Source organism: Manis javanica, chromosome 10 (assembly GCF_040802235.1).
Source record: "Manis javanica isolate MJ-LG chromosome 10, MJ_LKY, whole genome shotgun sequence".
Classification (NCBI taxonomy): domain Eukaryota; kingdom Metazoa; phylum Chordata; class Mammalia; order Pholidota; family Manidae; genus Manis; species Manis javanica.
Window position 1 is genome coordinate 102,204,569 of NC_133165.1, and position 23,850 is coordinate 102,228,418.

General features: G+C 39.7%; 1 long non-coding RNA gene across 1 annotated transcript in view; it reads right to left on the bottom strand.

Annotated features, from left to right (window-relative positions):
- Positions 1 to 275: 275 nt before the first annotated feature.
- LOC140843823 (uncharacterized) overlaps positions 276 to 23,850 on the bottom strand; it is a 134,698-nt gene continuing 111,123 nt past the window's right edge. The window contains exon 6 of the long non-coding RNA XR_012121782.1: positions 276 to 461. This is a non-coding gene — a long non-coding RNA (uncharacterized lncRNA). The remainder of the gene's footprint in view (positions 462 to 23,850) is intronic.

Genomic DNA, 23,850 nt, shown 5'->3' on the forward strand with positions numbered 1-23,850 from the left:
CTGCTCTTGTTCACGCGTAATAAACTGCAATGTGCTATCTTTCATTCATAGCAAACTGCAAAATATAAGGTCTACAAGAAAACCCTGAGTTTCCCCCAAGGCATATAGGTTACCATACAGGCATAAACAAAAGTTCTGCACGCTGAGAAGTTCAAAGAGCCTACCTTGCAGACGGGTGAACCAGCGGACCGATGGCCATGGCACTCATAGGAACTGTCACTACTGTTCCCTCAGAGTCCATAGGACAAGAGGAAGATGGGGGGAGGGCGCAAGTACAAAGGTTAGGAGCACCAGTGATGGAGGCATCTGTGTTTTAGTGGTCCATGTGATTAATCCAGCACGCTGTGGAAGACTCTTTACAAAATCAAAACTTGCCTGGTTTTGATCCACATTAGGAAACACTGTGGCATTCTCTTGCCATTGCCTCCTCTGCTTTGTGCTAAGTTGTATTCTTCAAAGTTCTGTAGGAACGAAGGAGAAAGAACATTTATTTAAGGACCCAGCAGCACAGGCACTTTGACAAATGTCCTTCTCCCTATCCCTTTCTGCAGGACGCTTCCTGAACTTTCCAACTAAGCCCTGAGTTTATATTTGCATCATTTCTACCTAAAAGCCAGACAACTAGAAATTGCCTCCAAATGCAGATATTTGTTAACCATGAAAAATGTCTTTCACCAAGAGGTGGGTGGATGGCACACAAACTCTTTGCAAGAAAGAGGTGACCATAGCACAGAAACATTCATGATCCAGTGGGAGCCACCATGTCTTCATGAGGATAAGTGACCTGAAAGAGTCCTGTCAGTATCTGAGAGTTTTCTCACAAGTTTTAGTGTGAGAGGAATGGGAGACTTTGGACATGACAAAGAAAGAACAAGAAAGCCTCAGGGAAACAGAGAGGGAGCTGTCCCTACGCAGCCCAGTCAGCTCCGTCCACCTCCATCGACTATAATGTGGCTTTGAAAACTGGCATGAGGTACATCTGAACAAACTAAGTCCCTCTGAAGTCATTTCATCTCTTCTTCTTCTGCATGGAAGGAACAGAAGTGAGCCTTCTGCAGAAAGCCTCCATGGTCCAGAATACAGGGGTCTCCCACCTTGGTGAGGTTTTCCAGACAGTGGGTTCTACTGAGGCCACTGCCAGTGCCAACGGAATGGGGGCATGGGGCGGCCACCACAGAAACCCCCCCCCAGAGCACATTCAGGGACGTGAGAAACACTTAAAAAGTGTTCTGAAAAAAGGAGTGTGGCTTCCAAGGGAAAACAGGCAGGTGCAGACAAGATCCCAGTCGGCCTCCTACCATCCTCTCCCTCCCCCCCCCTCGGTTCTCTCAGCTGCAATCTCTTCCCCTATTGCAAAGGCTGAGGCCAGCAGCTGGAGACCTCCCGGGCGACATGCAGTCACCTGGGTGTGATCCATGTAGTTCATAACGCAATCAGTCCATACAATCAATGAACTTGATCAAAAAGCTGAAGGCTGATGAGACCCCTGTATTAGAAATAATTTTACACGACCCTCATTTCCTTTACGGCTCTCCCTGGTCCTGTCCACAGAGCTGCTGCAGAGTCAGAATTTAATAAATACTTGTTGAACTCTATCACAGAGCTCATTACCAGCCAGCTACCTTGTCCTTTAGGCAAATTCCTAATCTACCTATTAAATTATAAGATCTTTAAGCACAATTACGCTGATTGATTTTTCCTTGTATCCCCCAACACCTTGCAGAGCAGCCAGAACATGGTAGATTTTTAGTAGTGGTGGTTGAATCGGTGGCCTGTGGCATAATCTGCTTATGTGTGGTCTTGCCATATGGGATTTGTGTTTGTATGTACACATATACATGCATGCACTCTTGTATACATTTATATCTGTGTGGGTCTGGCTCTGAAAGGAATAGAACCAAGAAAAATGAGAAGAGAGAAGAATTAAGCTTTGGATGGTTATCAACAATTCCATCTGGAAAAAAATCTTTTCTATACCGTTCTGTTCACTGATGTCTGGGTTCTCATCAGCTGATGAAAAACTATTTAAAAATGGAGATTAAATTATCCAGTCTCCTCCTCTTGCTTAATAGCAGAGGAGACTGATCCAGAGAGGTTATGCATCTTCCACAAGGACACACAGCTGATGATCAAGCTAGGCCTGGATCACAAAGTCTCACTTCCTCTTCACTCCTCTAGTCTCAGCAACCTACTTTGAGCTCTATGCCTCTACAAAAACTGTGCCTGCCAATGTGACCAAAACCCATCCAAGTTGTTGACTCAAATGAGCATTCTTAGTACACTTCTTATTTCGTTCTCCTTAGTATTTGATGCCAACTAGGCTTTCTCTTCTTTCAAACCCCATCACCTCCTTTAAATGTTGAGGCAGTCATGCTGATGATTATTGACTATGCAATATGGGCCAGACACCATTTCAAGAACTTTAACTATATTGTGACACTTATCCCTGGGCGTTAGTTATATTAGTATTCCTATTTTAACTTAGGAAAACTAAAGAGAGGTTAAGTAACTTGCCCAAGGTCACACAACTAGTCAAAGGTTCCTGGAATTCAAACTCAAAAATCTACCTGCAGACCGGGCGCTCCTAACCAGTGTGCCTCTCATTAGCTCTTACTTCTTTCTCACCCTTCCAGGCCTTGGGCCTTCTCAGTCCCCCCCTTGCATAGTCCTTAAATATTATTCCTTTGATTTCCAGTCTCAGCCCTCATATCTTATTCCCTCTCTTGATCATCTCATCTATTCCCAAGACTTCCTTACAGCCTCCTGATGACTCCATAACTTTTCTCTCTAGTTTAGTCCTTTATGCTGAGTCACAAACAAAGGAAACATCTATCAGCATGTACACTTGAATGTCTGTGTCTGTTCAGGTCCATAGACAGAATGGTCTCCTTTGCCAACCTCTGCTCAGCTGATACAAAATTAGGTTTAACTTTATCATATATCATTTTCTTCTCTCTTCATGCCACTTGGGTTTAGTTTATTTAAAGCAAAAATAGGGAGCCTAATCCTTTCTTGTTCTTTTAAGTAAAAATATATTTGTCGCTTTTAACCAAAGGGTTAGGTATGTTGTAAGAGGAATGCTCCACCTGTCTACTGAAGGCAAGGTCCCAGTTGCACAGAAGGCCATTCAGAACTCCAAAAACTCCTTCTGTAAGTGCTGCCATCATACTGGGCCTGACATCCGACCTCACGACCGCGGTCAGCAGAGGGAGACACAGGCTGCTACTCCATTTACGATGGAGAAACACAGAGTCACTTGACCAAAAACTCCAACAAGTTTCTTTTGTGGATCAGTTTTAACCCCTTTCATCGGCCAGTTTGGCTAGTTCCATCCTTCCTTTGCAAATAAGGTCAGCTGATCGGGTTATACAGGGACTAAATTTAGGCTAAAATAAGTTTGAGATTGATCACCACCATTGAACCTTCTAATAGTGTATCAGTTAGCTTTTACTGCATAATAAACCATTTTAAAACATACTGACTTGCAAGAAAATGTTCTGTGGTTATTTGGGTTATTAATCTGATCTGAGCCAGCTCAGCTTGAGCTGGACCGTTTATGATCACCACACTCACATGGCTAATGATTGGAAGACTACTTGGTCTAAAACGCACCTCACTCGCATGTCTGCTGTTAGCATGGGTGACAACCTCATGTTTCCCACCATCCAGTAGGATAGCTCGGGCTCATTCTTAGAAGGATAGAAGAAGAGTTTCCTTCAGTGAGGGAGGCAAGCCCCAACTCACAAGCACTGTCCAGTTCTTTACTTACATCATATTTGCTAATGTCCCATTGGCCAAGCAAGTCCTGTGGCCAAGCACACATTCAAGGAATGGAAAAACAAACTTACCTCTTGATGGGAAGACTGAAAAAACATGTTTCAAAGGGGTGCAAACATTCGGGGGTGCAAGGGATTATGGGAGCCATTTTTGAAATTTTATGGCCTTTTCTTAGTCAAGTCATAGGAATAGAAACTGGAAAGATCCCAGGAATTTGGGATTACTGGAGCTATTTGAGAAACAATGGGTCAAGAGGCAGCATCTGGGAGAAGCCATTTCAAGGGTGAGAGCGACTGAACTAGACCAACCAAGAGGGCACTCTCCAAAATCTCCCTGACTTTGTGTCTCAGTCTGAGGGAAACAGGATCTTAACCTACTCTTTACTTTCCTCTAAAAAACTGGTGTCACTCAATAATTCTCCAACCCAGTAAATGGCAACACCGTCATCCAATTAGTTCAAGCCAAAAATAAAATCATCCTGGATTCCTACTTCTCCTTTATCCCCATATCCTAACCATGAGCAAGGCTGATTGGCTTTATCCATCTAAAATCTGTTTCCACTCCACCCACTCATTTCCATCTCTTCTCCCACTGTCATCTTAGAGCTTTCCTACATCTTTCACCTGGACTTTTACTATAGTCTCCTAATTGATCTCCTTGCTCCCTCACTTGTTCCCTTTACAATTAATTATCCAAACAACAACACTGTGATCACTTGAAAAAGTTAATCATAAGATGGTACAGCCCCACCTAACACTTTCAGGGATCTCTCATTATACTTAAGATCAAAACCAAAGCTCCTCTTTGTGACCTAGGAAGCTTTTCATTATCTGGACCCTGAGATGAACCTCTTAATCTCAGTGCATACCACTCTCTTGTTTATCAACTATATTCTGGCCACAGGGGTCTCTTTTTTCTTTTCTAAACACATGAAACATACATATCTTTGACTGAATTTCAATTCTTCAGGAACATCTTCCTTGACTTCAGTATCTCAACTAGCCTCCAACCTCTGCCATCCCCCGGGTTACTCTATTTCATCAGTACATTTCTTTTCTTGTCTTTTTCTTATTTTTAAAATTTTTGGTATAAAGTCTTTCTCATGTCAGTTTTATTGAGGTATAATTTATACGAGTAAAATTCACTTTTTTTCAGTGTCCATCTATATGAGTTTCATTGAACATACGGATTTATAACTATCACAATTAAGTGTATAACATACTAGAAAAGGTTAAACTACAGGGGCATTAAACAGATCGGTGGCTGTCAGGGTCAGGGTGGAGTAGGAGCTGACTATGGGGGACACAAGGCAACTCACATGCCTCTTTCCTTCATAGCTTTTATTAAAATCCATAATAATCTTGCTCATTTATTTGTTTACTTATTAATTGTTGCCTTTCTTGAAAGGCACATCTCAAGAGGTCAGGAACCTTTCTGACTTGTTCGCTTCTGTGTCTCCAGAAACTAGCATAGTGCCAGTCACTAAAGAGGTACCCGATCACCTGCTGAATTCCTCAGTGATACATAAACCCTCCCCCCACCCAGCCCTGTCCCTCCACGATCATGTCCTGTGGAGTCTACCTGTTAAATATCTCTGGTAACTCTTCCCTTTCCTCTAACTTCCCTGCCATGTTCCTGTTCCTACTCTTTTTTTCATCTGATGATTGTAATGTCCTCAGCAGTGGTTTTTCTGTCTGCAGTCTTGCCCCCTCAATCGCTGTCTAATTGCTGCTAAGTACAACTGAATAACATCACTCCCTTGCTTTAAAAAAGAAGAAAAGTAAGGGTTGCCCATTGTCTAGCAACCAAGCCAAACTAGCTTGGCTCTTCTCTGCCCCTAACCCCAAACGTCCTCCTTCTTGCTAGTGACAGGCTTTCCTCCTATCCAGCTATGGCTCCCAGCAGCAAAATGCTGCTGCTCACCTGTCCTACCTACGGCCGAGTGAGCCCCCATCGGTGGAGAGCCCTGGCTTTCTTCATATCCCTGCCCATCAGCATATGCCTAAGGCTTCATGTCCCCAAATTTAAGACAAATATTGACATGGCAAGTAATTTAGAGCCATCAGAGCATGCCACACAATTATGAACCATGCTGTTTCTATGTGGTGTACCCATACTCTCAACTCTTAAGATATGGGTCTACTGAATCTTGAAACCACACATTTTTCAGATACTGATAGTAGCAATTATTTTCTCTGTTCCTCCACTGTATTTTGGAAAGACTTAAGAGGTTGACATTTACTTGTACAGAATTACATCAGCTGGCTGGAACTAAGCCTGAATTACTCTTCCTATAAAACTGACAAAAGTGGACTGGGTCAAAATTTTTATAATTATTTTTAATACATGCCATCCAAGCTCTAAAATATCAAGCCCTAATGATGTCATTGGTTCTTCTTAGAGAATCACTAGTGTCTACTGAAAGAAACCGGCTAAGTCAATCAAGGTGTATCCATAAAAATATCACTCTGAAGTTGTAAGAAAAATGAATGAGGAATCTGTCGATGTGCTGCTGTAGACACAGCTCCGAGTTATAGTGTTAAGTGATGACAGCAAAGTGCTGAACGCAGCTGCTTACCTGCACCCTTACATCTGCTCATATATACACTTTTATTTGCTTACAGAATATGTGGAACCATTCCCCCAAAAACAGAAAAAATGGCTTCCTGCCAGCGGGTTGAAAATGACGCCAATTGGAGCAGGGCGGGAGCAAGATGTTCCACTGTATACCACTTACTGTTTTTGGTTTTTGAACCATGTGAATGTATAACCCTCTTTCAGTTTCCTAATTTTTGTAAAGAAAGAAGAGTTTGGGTGGGTACCAAAATGTGACTCTCAAAAGACCCTACTAAAATTGCATTACTCCAAGGCTTTGAAACTATCATAAAATCAATAAAATTTTTCAACAGCCCTGATAAATACACATATGCAATAAACTTTATTTATATATATATATATGTGTGTGTGTGTGTGTGTGTGTGTGTGTGTGTGTGTGTGTGTAGATATATACACAAGTAAATAAATGCATTCTAAAACAAAATGAAAGTGTAGCATTTATCTGCTTTATCAATTGTTCTAAACTTTATTTTCTCTTAGGTAGGAAACTCGATTGTAAATTCATTTACCCTTTCAGGTCAGTGAAATGGTCCAAGGTTGTCATAATAGTTTATGGCGTTAACATCATACAGAATATAATTAATGCAACTACACATCATTTTGGCTTGACACACACACACACAAAATGTGATACCTTTTGCTGGCCCAATATCAATTTATTTTGGGAAATCATCCTTCTCATTCCCCCAACACCACACACACACATACACACACACACACACACACACAAATATTTTGTGAAATTTAATTACAGCTCTCAGTTAAATGCAGGGTTAGCAAACGTTGACTGGCATGCTCTATTTCCCCCAGACACCCTGATTATTCCAGGAATGAACATGAGACTCAAGTTTGGCCAATTGGTCATTGGATAGGAGGTGGGAACTGTTATGGATGCAAAGCAAAAGAGTGTCTCTTTGCTTTTTAAATTACAAGCTCTAAAAATCATAAAAGCCTGTAGCTGCCAGGACCCATTATCACTATCCATTCTGAAAATAAACTCAAAATGAGAATTAAGTCAACATAGTGATTTCGAAAAAAATAAATAAAAGAAGGAAAAGAGAAAATCATGATAATATCAGTGAACATTAGATCCAGCCATTCTATGAGCCAGTCTACTCCATGGATCTACCAACCTCATACGCCAGTGAATTCTCTCTTTTGTGGCTGTTTGTTGTTGTTGTTGTTGTTGTTATTATCATTAATCTATAATTACATGAAGAACACCATGTTCACTAGGCTCCCCCTGTCACCAAGTACCCTCCTACACACACCCCATTACAGTCACTGTCCATCAACGTAGTAAGATGCTGTAGAATCATTACTTGTCTTCACTGTGTTGCACAGCCCTCCCCATGCTCCCCCCCACATTATACATGATAATCGTAATGTTTTGTGGTTGTTTTGAAACACAACCCAAGTGTTCTTCAATAAAATTGTTGTGCTTTTTACCTGTACCTATACCAGAATTTCCTTAGAAACTCTGATCTTTCTAGGGATTATTTTTTAATTGACCTGGGAAATGCAGAAAATGTAGACTGCCAAGTTTAAGAAATTCAGAGAAATTCTTCATGTGAGCAGTGAACTGGGAGCAGGGCAAGGCTGTTCTTTCACGATGAGGGCTGGGATATAGGCAGAGGGGAAAACACACAAGATAAAATTTATGGCTCCAAAAATAATCCACGCCACCTGCCATTCTTTCTTCCTTAAATGAGTGATATTTTTAAAGTTTTTGTTTCCTTTATTCTTTAAATAAAATAGTCCTGAAAACAAGTGAAACTGACTCCAGTCACTTACATATGCACATCCTTCCCATATGTTTCATTAAAGTGGCCACATAATGTAATTATCAGTTCAAGAAATTCTTATTGAGTTACACTACATGCCAGACATTGTTCTAGAAAGTAGAGATACAATAGATGAAGTCTCTGTCCTTATGAAATTTATAATCTAGTGGAGGTGACAAATAAATATATCTATAATATTTCAGATGGCAATTTTTCTATTTCTAAGAAGAAAAAGAAGATAAGGTAAGGAGAAAGGAAAAATGGTGAGGACAGTGTATTAATTTATATACAGAAATAAGAGATGCCTTCCTGGACAAGGTGACATTCAAGCAAAGACTCAAAAGCAGAGAGGACACAGCCATGTCGTTTCTTGGGCCAGAGTCATTCTAAGCATAGCCGGTGTGTCAGAGGAAGGAGACACAGGGCACTGAGAAGGGGGCCAGATGACTGGGGAGGTGGGGTCTTCAAGTCAGGCTTTATCATCTTGAAAAACTCAAAAATAAAGAGGAGAAAGAGATGTTGGATAATTAGTATGAATAAGATCATAAGTAAGGACAATCTGATTAGGTTTTAATTATAAACAATTCAGCAAATATGTACTCAGCACCAACTGTTGCCCATTAGTGCTGGGGTGTCACATTTATTGGTTGGATATGGGATGTTATTATATATATAGCATTGTTGGGATATTATGTGGTTAGGATGGTGTTAATCTTCTGGGTCTACAAGAGACCAAACCACCCCCCTCATGAGCAATAGGGTGAACTTTTCATCCAGTCCTCCCCCACAGCCATACGATTCACCCAGCTGCACCCATTCCTTGAGGAAAAAGTTTGTACCTCCCTCCAGAAACTTTAAGCCCAGCGGGAGGGCCTTAGGAGGGGAGAGACTAGGAACTCTCCCTTGGCACAACCACTGGCCAAGGAGGCAGGACAGACTTGCAGGGATGACACCGAAGAGGACACATCTGCTAAAAGGTGGGAAGAGATCTGGACACTGAGTGACCCTGGCCAGCAGCACAGTGACAGGGTGCAGCTGGATAACTGAGGAAGCGTCAGAAAACTGTACTTCATATGTCTTTTCTCCTACCAGCATTGTCTTTATTTCTCTGTTTGCTTCATCTTAAGTGAAGTCTGTTTGAAAATCATCTTAGATGAACTAAGGAAAAGAGAGGAAGTGGCTTTCTACAATTTTAAGGGGGGGGGGGAATACCTCAGGAGCAGTAAGATAGTCGGAGACCTTGAGGAAAGTGAGGTGAGGGAATCTGCCCACCTGGGGAGTGTCTCTCCCTGGACAAACCTTGGAGAGAAGGGTTCAGGGCAGGGGCTGTGGACTCCCGGAGGCCGGTGTCAACCCCTCCTCCCCACTGCTCTCTGCCGGAGCCGGGACAACTGTCTCACTCTGCATTTCTATTTCGCCTTTGTAAAGTGGGGCTAATGCTACCTAGCAACAACCATTATCCCCATTTTACTGATAAAAAGTTAACTTATCAAGGCCATATAAGCAAATGATGTTGAAGGCACATCCCAAATCCACTCTTTCCTGCTCCAAAGCCCACAGTCTGAAACTCACAGCGTATGGTTTCCCCATCTTCATGTGGACACAACCAGCAATCCAGACCTCCAACCCCGGACAGGCATTCTGGCCATCTCCTGCTCCCTCTGCCCCAGATCTACTCCTAACCAAGTCCTGCTCACCCCACCCTCTCCATGTCCTCCCGACCTGTGCCCCCCTCGCAGTCCTTCTGCCCCAGCCTCTCCACCCACTCCCCGCCTGCGGCTCACCTAAATGAGACTCTCTTTTTACAGTGTCTTTCTAAAACCCAGCATAGTAACTATGATAACAAATACGGCACTCATCATCTTAATTGTGTTCAGTCATCTAACTGATGGGTCTTAAACTTTACTGTTGCATAAAAAACACATGGAAAAGATGTTAAAATGTAGATTTTGATTCAAAAAGTTGAGGGTGGGTCCCAGGAATATTCGGAGTTAACAAGCATCACAGGATCCAATTAATATGTAGCTTCTTACTCAAAGTGTGTCCATGGAAGCTTATTAGATATGGAGATTCTCTGGACCTGTCCTGGACCTACTAAATCAGAATCTGAATCTTAATAAGGTTCCCAGCTGGTTCGTATGCACATTAAAGATGTTGACCACGCTTTGATCTAAACAATAAAAGACAAAATCTTTTCCATGCTGCAAAAGGCTGGTCATGACCCACATCATCTATTTGTCTCTTCCTCCCACCTCACAGGACTCTCTTTGTGATCTACAATGGACAAACTGGGGAAATAGAGTCACCAAAAAGCTAAAGCAGTGACCCCCACCTTCTCCACCTTGGTCACCCCAGTGCCACTCACAGTCCTTACCGCACAAGATGGGCTGGTTTATGGATACATGTTGAGTCAAATTGAGATAGATTAAAGTACATTTTAAAACACATTATTATCTTCATATTGTATCTTCATCAAGGTATAATTTAGCTGGAATGAAAAAGAATACATGGAGAAAAGATGGACAGTGTCATGCACCAGATGCATTTTACTCCTTCAAACACTGAGCGTGTCGTCACTGGGCACAGGAGGGGGTACTTAGTCCTGTCTGTGTAGTTCCTGCTGTCAGCAGTTGATTTACTTCCTACAGTCAAATCCATACTCTATATATTAAAGCACAACCCCCACCTTTTTTTTGTTGTTGCTTTTTGTTTAAGAAGAGCAAACTTTCACCACAAAGATACAAGAACAGTAAATATTGATCTTCTTGACGGATGGTGCACCTCACACCACAGGCCACTCAAGCATCTGCTCATTGCCCCCAGCCCTCCCCTTTGTGGGGAAATAATGCCAAGTGGCCTCCTGTGCTATCGGCAGCAGATTGCAAATATTTAAAAGAAATAAATTTCTCTGAATGAAAAGCACCTTTCTTTGTTCTCCAACTCCCTCTCCTCCCAAGTCGTGTTGATTTTGGGGCTGTGCACACTGCCAGCACCTGTACTTCTCAATTGTTTGCTTGCCAAGATCACTGTGGTTTTCTTGCTCGGTTTTAGGAGCCATTATAAGTACAGTATCCAATGAAGGTATATTTTCTTTCTCTCTTGGCAATCTGTAGGGGAAGCACTAGCTTCAGGATACCTAGCAGCCACTATAATTAGAGGACATGGGAAGAGAGGAACAGAAACTGGAGCTCTTCGTTCTGAGTACTTGTCCCCAAATGATAATGAAAAGTGGACCACCACTGCAGACCAGAAAGAAAGGTTTGGATTTCCTCAACAGCCTTATTATTTGGAAGAAGACTTTTAAACTTATTTTTTCTGAAATCCAGAACCATTCTTTAATTGAACATGAAGGTCTGCAATGAGAAACAAGAACTGGATTTCAGCAAGCAGAAATTCAAATTGTGATTGAGAACAGTCCCTTAGAATATTACCCCAAGAGTCTAAATATAAATATTGAACACAATTATGATTTCTTCTACCTGAAATATTACCATCTGATGGAGTAGGTCCGTGCCCTGTGAGATCTTGATCACTGCTCTTAATTGCTTCTGCCCAAGCTATGTGTCAAAACAACATGAGAGTAAAATTAACTGCAGGCAGTTATTGTGATCTTGTCAGTACATATGACAAACAGGGTGTAGGGACAAATGGTCTCTGTGTAAAGCCTTTGCTCTTCCTCTTAACAGGAGTTGACTTCTCATTCAAAGAGAGTTCACCTCTATTATCACCGCCACTGGGGAAGATACTCATCACCTACATCCCCCATATACTTTTCTTCCACTTTTAGGGACAAGTATTTGGGGGACCCCATACCTCCAAATCTTGATCGATATGGTTTAAGTGGGCACTTGTGCCCAAACTTCGGGGATAAAGTAATTGCCCAGATCTGGAAATATCAGCACATTACATTCTACTGGCTGCAGGGATATAATGAGATTTTGTTGAGACCTACCCGATTCAAGGTTTGACTGTGAGAGATTGCAGAGCCTGGGGCTGCCGAAGCTGTCTTACCAACAAGAGGCAAGCACCTGGTGGCTTTGAATTACTTTTCTGGTAAGACAGCTTGAGTCGGGGGAGCTGTGTTCTCTTACCTATTCTGCATGGTGCCCGGAGACTGTATTTGTAATATAAGCATTCAAAATGCAGTCTGTGGCCATGGAACAGTTTACTTTACTCCCGGTAAAATGAATAGTTCTGATAAGGATGGTACTAGTCAGGATGATGGTTACTTTGCCTTAGTTGGCTTCATTCTCCAATCAGCTAAGCTAAAAAAAAAAAAACCCCAGGAAATCAATTTATCCCCAAAATGAAAGATATGATGCTTTCTACAAAATCCTTATAATTAAAATAAAAAGGTATTTTGGTTTTGTCAATGTATGTAGTGGGCTGTGGACTAAGGAGCTGAAACCAGCCTCCCTTTTTGCACTGGAATAGGGAAATCTCCATGGAATTGCATAACAAGTGTTTTGAATTACATGAAAGTCATTAAACCACCTTTAGTTTCTCGTAAGACCTCCACAAATTACAGGAAATGTCAGAGGAAACATGGAAATACCATCATATAAAGCTAAATTTACAATTCAATTCAGATTTACCCCAAGTGGATTTGTATGAAAAGCTAAATATTTTTAGAAAAATTGTTCTGCAAGCATCATCAACTCCAAATATGCTAAAATTTTTATTTCAAAATAATTTATCATAAATGTATCCGGATGTTGTCAACATCCATCAAGTACTCTTAATAGCTTCAATAACAGTTGCATTAGCGGAATGTATTAGAAGAGTCCCCTGGAAATTAAAAATTACCAAAAATTATTTTCAGTCTTGGCTATACATTGGCATTTAGTAGTAAGGTGCTAAAAAACTGCCTGTCAGCTCTGGATTCACTTGAGCAAGGCTTGTTGATTACTGGGCTTCATATCAGAATGTGCAGGGTTTTTCTCTTATTTCTCCAGAGAAGAATCCTCCAAACACCAACCCAGGAAATATTTGCCTGGTGGATCACATTCTGGGAAAAGAATAGGAGAAAGGGCCTGAAGGTCCCCCATGCCACTAAAATTTTAAGAAACCCATTTACAGACACCATCTCACCTCTGAGTCTCTCTACCTCAATTTTGCCAGAAAAGAAATCCTTGTCCTGACTCTGTGGGGAGAGCCAAGGAAAAATGGAGCTCTGGATCCAGACTGTCACCAGCCCCTTGTGTTAAGCCCTGTGCCTTTTCCCTGCAATAGAAGATATGTGAAACCTTCAAGTTCCAGGTCTCCTGGGGCCGAGTGAATTGATTTGCTTGTATTAGGAGTCACTCCAATTTGTTAAGTCAGTTATGACTTTTGGACCCACTTCACAGCTTTCAAAAAAATTGTTGAAATTGCTCAGTTGATGATGTCTCTTCTCTGTTTCTTATCCTTATGGATGAATGCATTTCATTTTAAAGAAGTACTTCCCAATCATCTTCAAAATCATATGAGACAAAAAATATACAGCCTTTGTAGGGAACACCAGTGTAAATGAATGAGGCTATTCAAGGCCAAGGGCAACTGGTCTGACCTTACTTGCTACCTTGGCCCCCACACCAGCACCAAGAGGACTAAATGTATCAATTCCTCTGCCTACCTGCAACCCATTTGCAGCATACTATTTGGGAGGGTATGATTGTTAATTTTGAAGGGTTTGGGGAGAGGGAGAGGAAGTAAGTATGTGTAGTCAGTTTACCATGTTTAAACAGCCACCCTTCACTGCTTACTCTTTTATATTGCCCAGGTTAGATGATATTTTTCCCTGTGGACATTCAACTTAGGGTCCTGTAGAATCTGTTCAGCTGTTCCAAATGGCATCTTCCTGATACAGGGAGTTCTTACCAGGAACGCCATAGGCACCAACTGCTTCTCTACAATTGCTCTCCCTAGAATTAGTCAAGGCAATGCTTCTTACCCAAAGACTCCCACCCAAGGTAAACACCTGTCCCTTAAGTCATAGGAGCCTGAACTCCAGACACATCCAGGCTGGTCACTGGTGACTGGAGAAAGAGGATCATCTACCCAAGCCACTGAAACAGAACTGGAGTGAAGACAAAGGGAATAATCTAAAAGAAGCAAACATACAGTTTGGTTCAACAGTGTAACATAGTACTCAGGACCAAGGGATTTATAATTAATGCATTGGAATCCTGCCTCCATCATTTATTGGCTATGTGATAGTACAAAAATTATTCTCTCTTTCTAAGTTTCAATATCTTCATGTGGAAAACAGGATTTACGAGTAATTTCTGTTGCTCTGAATGTTTAAGTGAGAAAGCAATTGCAATGGGTCTAGCACAGAAGTGGTGAGGGAATGAGCAGGAAGAAAATATTGATGAGGTTTCAAAAAAGATAATATTCACAAATTTTAAAAGACAGGGTCTTAGAAAAAAACTAAACAGAAAATAAAAGGGATCAGAGCCACAGTTTAAAAATACATTGATACGTAGGGCCCCACCATCCACAGCAAAACAGGATGTAGATAGACAAATAGAATATACAAAACAGGTATATAATATGTGGTGTGTGTGTGTGTGTGTGTGTGTGTGTATTTGTGAATAGCATCTCACGTCCTTACATGTGATAGAAGTTCTAGGAATTAGCCTCCTGATGTTGTTTTCCTGGAGGAGAACAAAGTGACCCTCTCCACTTAGTTTTTAATTAGCTTTAAAATGGGGTCAGGCATCTTTACCCCTTAGCCCTCTTTGCACAAGACCATAAATAAAAACACAACTGGTCTCCCATCTTACCGTCCGTCTCACTCAGATGCCAGCCCACACATAATTCTACGTGGCAAAAAGGCCCAAAGTGAACATTTAAAACTAATACATTGTATTGCATTATGTATATGTGTGCAGGGCCAGTCCATTTATTATTGCACATTTATTACTGTGTGCTCCAATGTGTCAATGGAGAAAAATTACTGAAATGGGAAGGAGACTAAATAAAAGGTCAATGCCTCCTCCTCAGCTATGGATACATACACTATTAAATCTAAACATGATGCTTCTCAAGAACACATAAACTCAAGTTCCTTCCAGGTTCTCCCTAGTGTTGGGGTTTAGATTGTACTTGGACAAAAGAATCATAATTCAATTACCTAAAGATTTATTACAAAACACTTTGCCCACACTGGGTATTTTGATGTGCAAACATCAGAGTATTACACTCCTTCTATTTCACATTTCAGATTTCATTAGCCAATAAAGCCAGGTTTATTTATAATAAAGTTAAGCCCTTCAAACCACTGACCATGGAAACCAGATTTTGAAATAATTCAGATTTGTGTTTCTGTTCTTTCTAATTAAGGGTAATATCGGGAAGCACAGACAGTGGGTAGCATTGTTCGAGCACCATGGATTTAAGCAAGAAAATCTGATTATCAGCTCATGTCAGAAGCCAAGCGATAATGCAGCTTAGCATTCGTTTGGGCTTTTTCTTCAGCCAAAAGATAATTACCGTTCGTGAGGCCTTACGTAAGTGTATCTAATATCTAAGGCCCTAAAATTTATGAATAGTAAAGACACACAATAGGCAAAGAATAATTACTGTATTTATTATTTCTATGGCTTGTTCCACCATGATAATTTCATTATGTAGCAAAGTCAAACCTCTAAAACCAAAGTATAATTTCTTAAAGGACAAGAAGTTAAATATGCAGGCAAGGTTTTCTGCCCAGTTTACTTTGGTGTAAGTTATTTTCAACAAATAAGAAGTAGAACAGCCAGAATTTTAATAGGAAATTTACCAAAGGGGATTCAGAGTTACCTACTGAAGTCATTGTACAAACAGGTGTTAAGCTTCTGCAGTGAGATTTTCTTTTTTGTAAAGTGTTATTTCTTAATTCTGTGCTGTTCACAATAGATGCAGTGCTTCCTACCAAACAACACCAAAAATCTGAAAATTGAAAAGCACTACTTGGCAAATATATGGGTGTCATATATACAAGCAACCTGGGTATATATCATGTAGAATAAATTTGGGGAACCCAAAGGTAAAATTATTTGAACTATGGGTTAGAAGTTTTTATATATAAAACCAGATCTAATTAGGAAAAAAAATAGATTCAAGTTGTGGAATTTCCAAATTAAGAGTGCTTAGATCCTCCAAAACATAAAAAAGCACATGCTTTTGGAAGAGAAAGATACTATGATTGACCTTAATTATAGATTGTTATTTTTTTAGGAATAAATACTTTGGCCATGTTAACTCAGTAAATCCTCATTGTAAGCCCATGAAGCCAGTATTTTTATTTTCTCTCCGTGTTATAGAGGAGGAAAATAAATCACAGAGAAGTTAAATAACTTCCCCAAATGTTTCCCACTACTCCAGAATTTATATACGGGGTACTTTTTTTTCATTCTTATAATTTATTTGATTTGGTTTTATATATCAGACCTCCAGCCTCTAGTTCAAGTAACTTTTTCCCCTCTGGGTTCCAAGAATTTATTATGTCTGATATATATTCAGGTTGCTTGTATTATATCCCAAAGCAAAAGGAAATGGCATATTAAGATTCATCAGAGTGGATCCACTGCTTGCTCAAGCATTAACAACCCATTCCCCAACCTTAGGCAAATCACTAAACTCTCTGTTGAACAGAAGTCAGATGGGAATAATGTTCTCTTCCTTCCCATTTCCATGGTTCATGCAACAAGATGGAGAGTCTGAAGGAACTTTGTGAAGCACTACAGAAGGGAGCACATTGCCAGGACAATGCCAATGGCAAAGGTTGGAAGCAGAGAGTGAAAGGATCAAAGATCAAGCTTTCAGCATCTGTATCAAGTGCACTCCCTTCATTCCCCCAATCTTCTGAGCTTCTTACCTTTTTTAAAAGCCTTGGTTTTCTCATCTATAAAGTGGGGATAATAATAGTTCCTATTTAATTAGATATTTATGATAATTTAATGACAGTATTTATGGAGCATATAGAATAGCCTAATGGAGAATATCAACTACCGTTGAGAGTGGTGAGTAGGAATATAACTAATTGCTCAGTGACAGGTACCATCAACTCATTGGTTATTGTACTAACAAGTTAATAGATGGAATCATGGATTTTCTTTGTTTCTGTTTTATCCTAACACAAAAAAAAAATAGTGATTTTTTTCCCACTTTAGCCAAACAACTAGCACAGGAACTTGGTTTCAAAATTATGTAGTTAAGTTCATCTATTTCTGAATGTTTTTATATTTAAGGAGTTTAATGTTCTCTTCAGCATTGTCAAACCATCATTAGACTACTGGGACTTGGAAGTTTCATGGAGTCTGTACTTATAGAGATCCTAAGGCAGCAAAAGCAGAGGACAAAATAGTCGTTAGTAGCAGGCACAAAACAGTAGAAACAAAGTATCAGATAAACAGTGAATATTTGCCCCAAATCCTTCACCATAGGCTCTCTGTCTTGCTCAAACCCTAATGAGATATACTAAGGAGGAAGAACAAATATGCTCACTATATACTATGAAATAAAGTGAATTGTGCCCCTTTTGCAGGTGCAGAAATCTTGGCTGAGAGTGGATGACTAAATTTGTCAAAGATCAGTCAACAATAAAGGAGTAAGGAAGCAGTTACAGGAGAAACCACCTAAATTTAAAGAGGGACTCCAGAGCCCTGTGCTGGTGATTCAGCATTGCACATGATGATTGGGTAGCAAGCAGATCAGAAACCTTTAACACTTTTTGTAGAGTTTTCTCATATTTTTTAGATTGAATATTGATCATCTGAAGGCCCGAAGTAAACATTTTCTGCTAATAGAATGTCATCTTCAATTAAAACAAATGAGCTATGAGCACTACCCTATTATCAAAACAAAGACACTATAAGAAACTACAGACCACTATCCATGATGAATACTTAAGCAAAAAATGAAACAAAACAAGTACTAACAAGCTAAATTCAACAACACATCAAAAGGATTATACAACATGACCAAGTGAGATTTATTCCTGGAATGTAAGGATTATTCAACATACTAAAAGTCTATCCATGTAATACATTACCTCAACAGAACAAAAGACAAAATCCATATGACCATTTCAATTGAAGCAGAAAAAAAAATTGACGAAATTCAACAATGTTTTGGGATAAAAATAATAATAAACTAGGAATAGAAAGAAACTGATGCAACATAATAAAGGTCAAAAATGAAAAACCCACAGTAACATCATACTCAGTGATAAAGACTGAAATCTTTTTTTCTAAGATCAGAAACAAACAAGGATATTAACTCTCACCACACCCACCCAACACAGTATTAGAATTCCTAGCCAGAGCAATTGGTCAAGAATAAGAAATAAAAGACATCCAAATTAGAAAGGAAAAAGTAAAATTATCTCTGTTCATACATGATATGATTTTTTGTATAGAAAGCCAAAAAGATTTCACCCAAAAAAACACATTAGAACTAATAATGAATTCAATAAAGTTGCAGAATACAAATCAACACAAAAATCAGTTGCATTTCTAGATACTAACAATGAACAATCTGAAAAAACGTTTTAAGAAAACTTTGATTTACAATTACACTATTCATAATAGTTAAGAGGTAGAAGCAACATGAGTATCCATCAACAGGTGAAGGGCTAAACAAAATGTATAATATATATACAATGGAATATTACTCAGTCTTCAAAAAGAAGGAAATCTTGACACATGCTATGACATGGATGAACCTTGAAAACATTATGCTGAACAAAATAAACCAGTCACAAAAAGACAAATACTGTGTGATTCCATTTATATGAGGTATATGAAGTAGTCAAATTCATAGAAACATAAAGTGGAAGGGGGATTACTAGGAGCTGGGAGAAGAAGAAAAGGGGAATGGGTGTTTAAAAGGTACAGTTTCACTTCTGCAAGATGAACAACTCCTGCAAATCTTTTACAAAACAATATAAATATACTTAACACTACTGAACTGTACTACAGGAGGAAAAAAAGTGAGCTGTCCAAAATGGATCCCATGACTATGCAAGGGATAGATATGTAAAAGAGAAGATGACACAGAACTAGATGCTGGAAGAAGCAGAGGACCAAGATCAGTGCCTGGGCACAATGGCCTCTGCATGCTTCTGCTTGAGGCCTCCCTGATACACCAGTAAGGAGGCATTAATGCTTCAGGCCTGATTCACCCTGGAGTTCTCCTCCCATCTTCTATGTTTGCTTTGATTAATTTTGATTGATTCTCCATACCTTACCTTCCTTCTTGCATTTTTCTTCTTTTTATGTGTATTGCTTGACACTCAAAGATTTTCTACATTTTCTTGTGATCTATTAAATTATTTACTTTGAGCAAGCCCATATTTGATTCCACAAACTCTTTCTGTTTGCTGATTGCTTCTTTTTGGAGGACACAGCAATTCTTATTTTATAGATTTTTCTCAGAATTCTCCCAAGGATACTCATGAGATGTCTTTTAGAATGAACAAGTTCTTCTGGTTTCTGAATTATGTCTGTTTCTGCTAATGTAGTTTTTCTATTGGATCTCCTTGGTCCTTCTTTTTCACAGGATTGGTTTTCCTTAAATTCTAGCAGTCCTTAGTATTATGACTAAAAGCCTACTTGATGAATTTCCTCTCTCTTTGTGCAGATGTGATTCTTTCATTAAAGAATTCAGGGCTTCTCCCCATGACCATGAGCTTAGTAGAGGTGGTCAAGACATGTAAACTGCTGACTTCACTTCAGGTATGGGTAGGCTGGCCAGGGCCCTTTCAAGTGGCAGAATGAGAAAGGCTTCGCTCTAAGACACCAATTCCCACAATAAGAGTCCTGGCCCTCCCCCTAGAAACTCTTGCTTTATTTTGAAAAAATACTCTCTGCTTTTGTCCTGGAAGGAAAATGCAGCCTGCCAATCACTCCTGCCTGTAACCTCTGGAGATGAAGTGACTTACTTGATTGGAAAGAATTGGGGAAGGTTGGCATGCTCTCCTTTGTCCTTGGGGTCTACAGAAAGCAAGTGGCTCCAGTCTGCCTTCAGTCATGAAATAAGCTTCTCAGGTAAGTTCTGCCATTTTCAAGTGCTGCCATGGTAGTTCAGGCAAGTCAGCCAGTCTGGAGGTCAGAATAGAAAACCCTTTTTGGCAGTACACCTAAATCACAGTCCTGACCTACCTGGTGTTTTGCCTTCTATCAGCCAACTTCTCCCTCTCTCTCACAGTTCAAAATCCACGCAAAGAAAAGAGGAGCCAAAGTATTGATCCATCAGACCCCAATACAAACATGTGTCTCAGCATCCTAATTTGTTGTGTTTCCTGGTCTATTCAGTGTCAAACCAGTTCTTTGCTATGTAAAGTGAAAATTCCCCATTAGGAGGCAGCACCATGTAGAAATCAAAGGGGCAGGTCCTCCATCATCTCCCCAACTCTTGGTGTCAGGTAAATGTGTTTCTTAACTTATAGAAGTACCTAATACTGTTTTCCAAACTCAGCCCTTTAGACACACACGGAGACTATGAGCCCCCAAAGTCCTTTTTGCAATTTGAAATGGAAAGGTCCTCTCTGATGCACTCCCTAGAGCAATTGTGAGGAATTAAGCCACTCAGTGACTTAGCCAGATCTTCCCTTTGGTCTGTCCACTGCTCCCCTTCCAAGAGCCACACTGTGATTATTTAAACTGAAGTTAGGCATTAGAAGCAGTTTTTTCCACAATCATATTTTTTAAGCCTTTTGAGGCAAGAAACATAAGTGCTCTTTTGGGACAGCTCTTTCACTTAAGAGAAATATTACTATTCCATTTATGGGAAATACAAATGGTTCATTAAAACATACCTGTTTCTAAATTTTAAAAGTAATAAATACTCACTCTAAAAATCATAAGCAGTATAGAAGAGCATGCCAACTCCACTATTCTCAAGAGGTAATTACATTATAAAAATGTTCTTGGGTTGCTTTCAGAAAGTTTTAATGCATATATATAGTGTCATTATACACACACACTTTATTTTTGCACAAATGAAATCACAGTGTAACCCAAATAAAGCTTTTTCTTCATAGTCCACTTCAGTATGAGCGCCACATTCAAAAGAAAGCAAACCCAGCCCAAGCCTAAGCCCCATATCCAAAAAACCAGTTGAAAGGTAACTAAAATCTTTACATCAATCATGCAGAAATAAAAAAGGCATTACCTTGCATGACAAACAGCAGTGTGTTCAGAGATTGCTTCTCACCTCTTCCCCTTTCTCCCTAAAGTCCCACTCCTCACATCTTCATAGCATGGAAGCAAGCACTCTCTGTCTCTTCCTCTCTCCCCCCACTTCTTTCCCCTTTTGCACCTCTTGTCTCCTCCATACCAAACAGCTCCTCAAAACTCCAGCCAGGCTAGCTCTAGTCTTTTCCCCCTTCCTCCTGCCTCTCCAGAATATGGAGCAACAAAAATCATTTTTCTCTTCCAAGGCCAGAGAAGGGTCAAGATCATGAATACATAGATGTTCCTTGTCCTTGTCACAGTATGATATGTACTGTCTACAGTTTTCTTCCTGTACTTGTAAATTCAGCAGGGGCATATTTGTTCATGAGCACACAGCGTTGGAACTCATTCTTTCCAAGAGGACATAGTATTCCACGGTATTAAGAAGGTATTTAACCAGTCCCTGCTGATAAACACAGTTGTTTCTGCTGTGGTCTTTGCTACTACAAAGAATGCTACAATGAATAAACCATCTACATATCTCTTCACACATGAGATGTCCTCTTGGCAATCATTGATTTGTGTCTCTCTGTTTTAGCTTCACATAACATAGTAACAACTAGTGTGCATCCTTTAAATCAATGAATGAGTGAAATTAGTAAATAACTGAGAGTGTGACGATAACACACAACCAAGTTACAGCATGTAGCTGTTGGGCCTGTATTATAGGATTCAACCTCTAGTTAGATATCTTGAATTCAATATTCCTCACCTGTAAAATGGGAAATTTTTTTGAAAAACTGTTGAAGGATCCAATGAGAGAATATCAAAAAGATACCTAACCTGGAACAATGTAAGCTGCTATTGCACTAAAATCAAACATCCATGTAAATTGTTTAAGTAAGTAAGGGTAGTCTGGGTGCTGTGAGCCTTTGGTGGACAAGGAAGGATTACCAGAAGTGTTGAGTCACAATGCACAGCTGTCTCAAATCCTGGAAGGCATCTTCATGACTCCAGTACTTTGGACAGGATTCACAGCACTACTATAGACATTGTTATTTGCTCTCATCTTCCAATGACAGTTTCAAAAATTAATTTTGCAAGTGCCTATGTTCTTATTTTTAGAAAAATCTATAATGACAGCTACATAAGCACTCCAAGCTTTAGGGAACTTATATTACACTCTAATAAGCAAATGGTATTTATTTAACAATTGCTTACATGCTAGGTGATATTCAAAGAAAGTCAGTGTGTTCCTGACCCTAGAAGATACAAAAGACAACTAAATATAGTGGAAAGGTCTTTGGAGCCACACAGATCTGAGTTTAAAGCCCAGCACTCACTCATTCATCCATGTAACAAAATTTAAGTTGTTTGAATGACAGGTACTGTGTTAAACTGTGAGTGAATGAATCTCCCATATTATCACTTGAAAGATATTTAAACCTTGTCAATGATTTTGTTTTTCTCTGTCTAGGGTACAATGTCAATTTTATAAGATTGTCATAAAAGTAACACATGTAGAGTGCATAGCTGTACTTAATAAACATTAGTCTCTTCCCACCCCTTCCCAACTAAGGGCTAAAGATTCAAGACAAGCCACAAACATATTAACATACTCACAGAACTTGAGGAAGAAAGCAGTAACTTAGAGGAGAATAAAGAGCAGAATAATTACATCAAAATCAAGTCAGGGAATCTCAGCAATCCTGGAGCCTAGAATAGACACATAGTAGATACTCAAAAATGTCTACTGACTGGATATGTTAATCAAGAATTCAAATACAGTGTCACATTTGATGGGCGCTAGCATAGCAACCTGGAAAGATTCCAGTCACAAAAATTAGGAGACTCAGGTTCAAATCTAGAAAGTCTGGTCTAGCCGTGTTTTCTTGGGTAAATCATGATCTTCTCCAGCCTCAGCCTCCTCATCTGGGAAGCTAGAAGGCTGAGCTACAGCCATCCTAAAGTATCAATACTTCCAGGTAAAAATACTTGTCAAAGTTTGAGGCCACCATTTTGTAGTCTGTCTGCAAAGTCTGAAATTAAATTGTATATAGTTTCCTCCAATCTTCCATCATCTTCCAGAGATGATTTGAAAGATCCAGGTAGGTGGACTTTATCAATAAAGCTCTGTTTTACAGGTTAAGAAACATGTGTCACAGAAAAAAAATCCATTTTAGAATCTAAAGACTAAAAATTAACCAGTAACTTCATGTTTTTAGCAAACACACTTGCCATTGTGTGGGTTTTTATTGTCGCCCCTGGTGAATAGAAGCTTTTAAAAATGTATACACCTAGAACTGAATACCGTGTCAAATCTATTGGCACTGCATGTTTAAACACCTGCATCTCATCAGCAGCCCTTCATAATATTGTTAAACAATAATTATACTTATGATGAGTAATGAATCCAAATATATTCTTCCTTGAGATGTACTCATTCTTGCATTATAAGTAACCCATTAATAGAATATGAAAGCCACTCAGGTAAAACAGGATTCATAAATACGTCTATATAATACTCCATA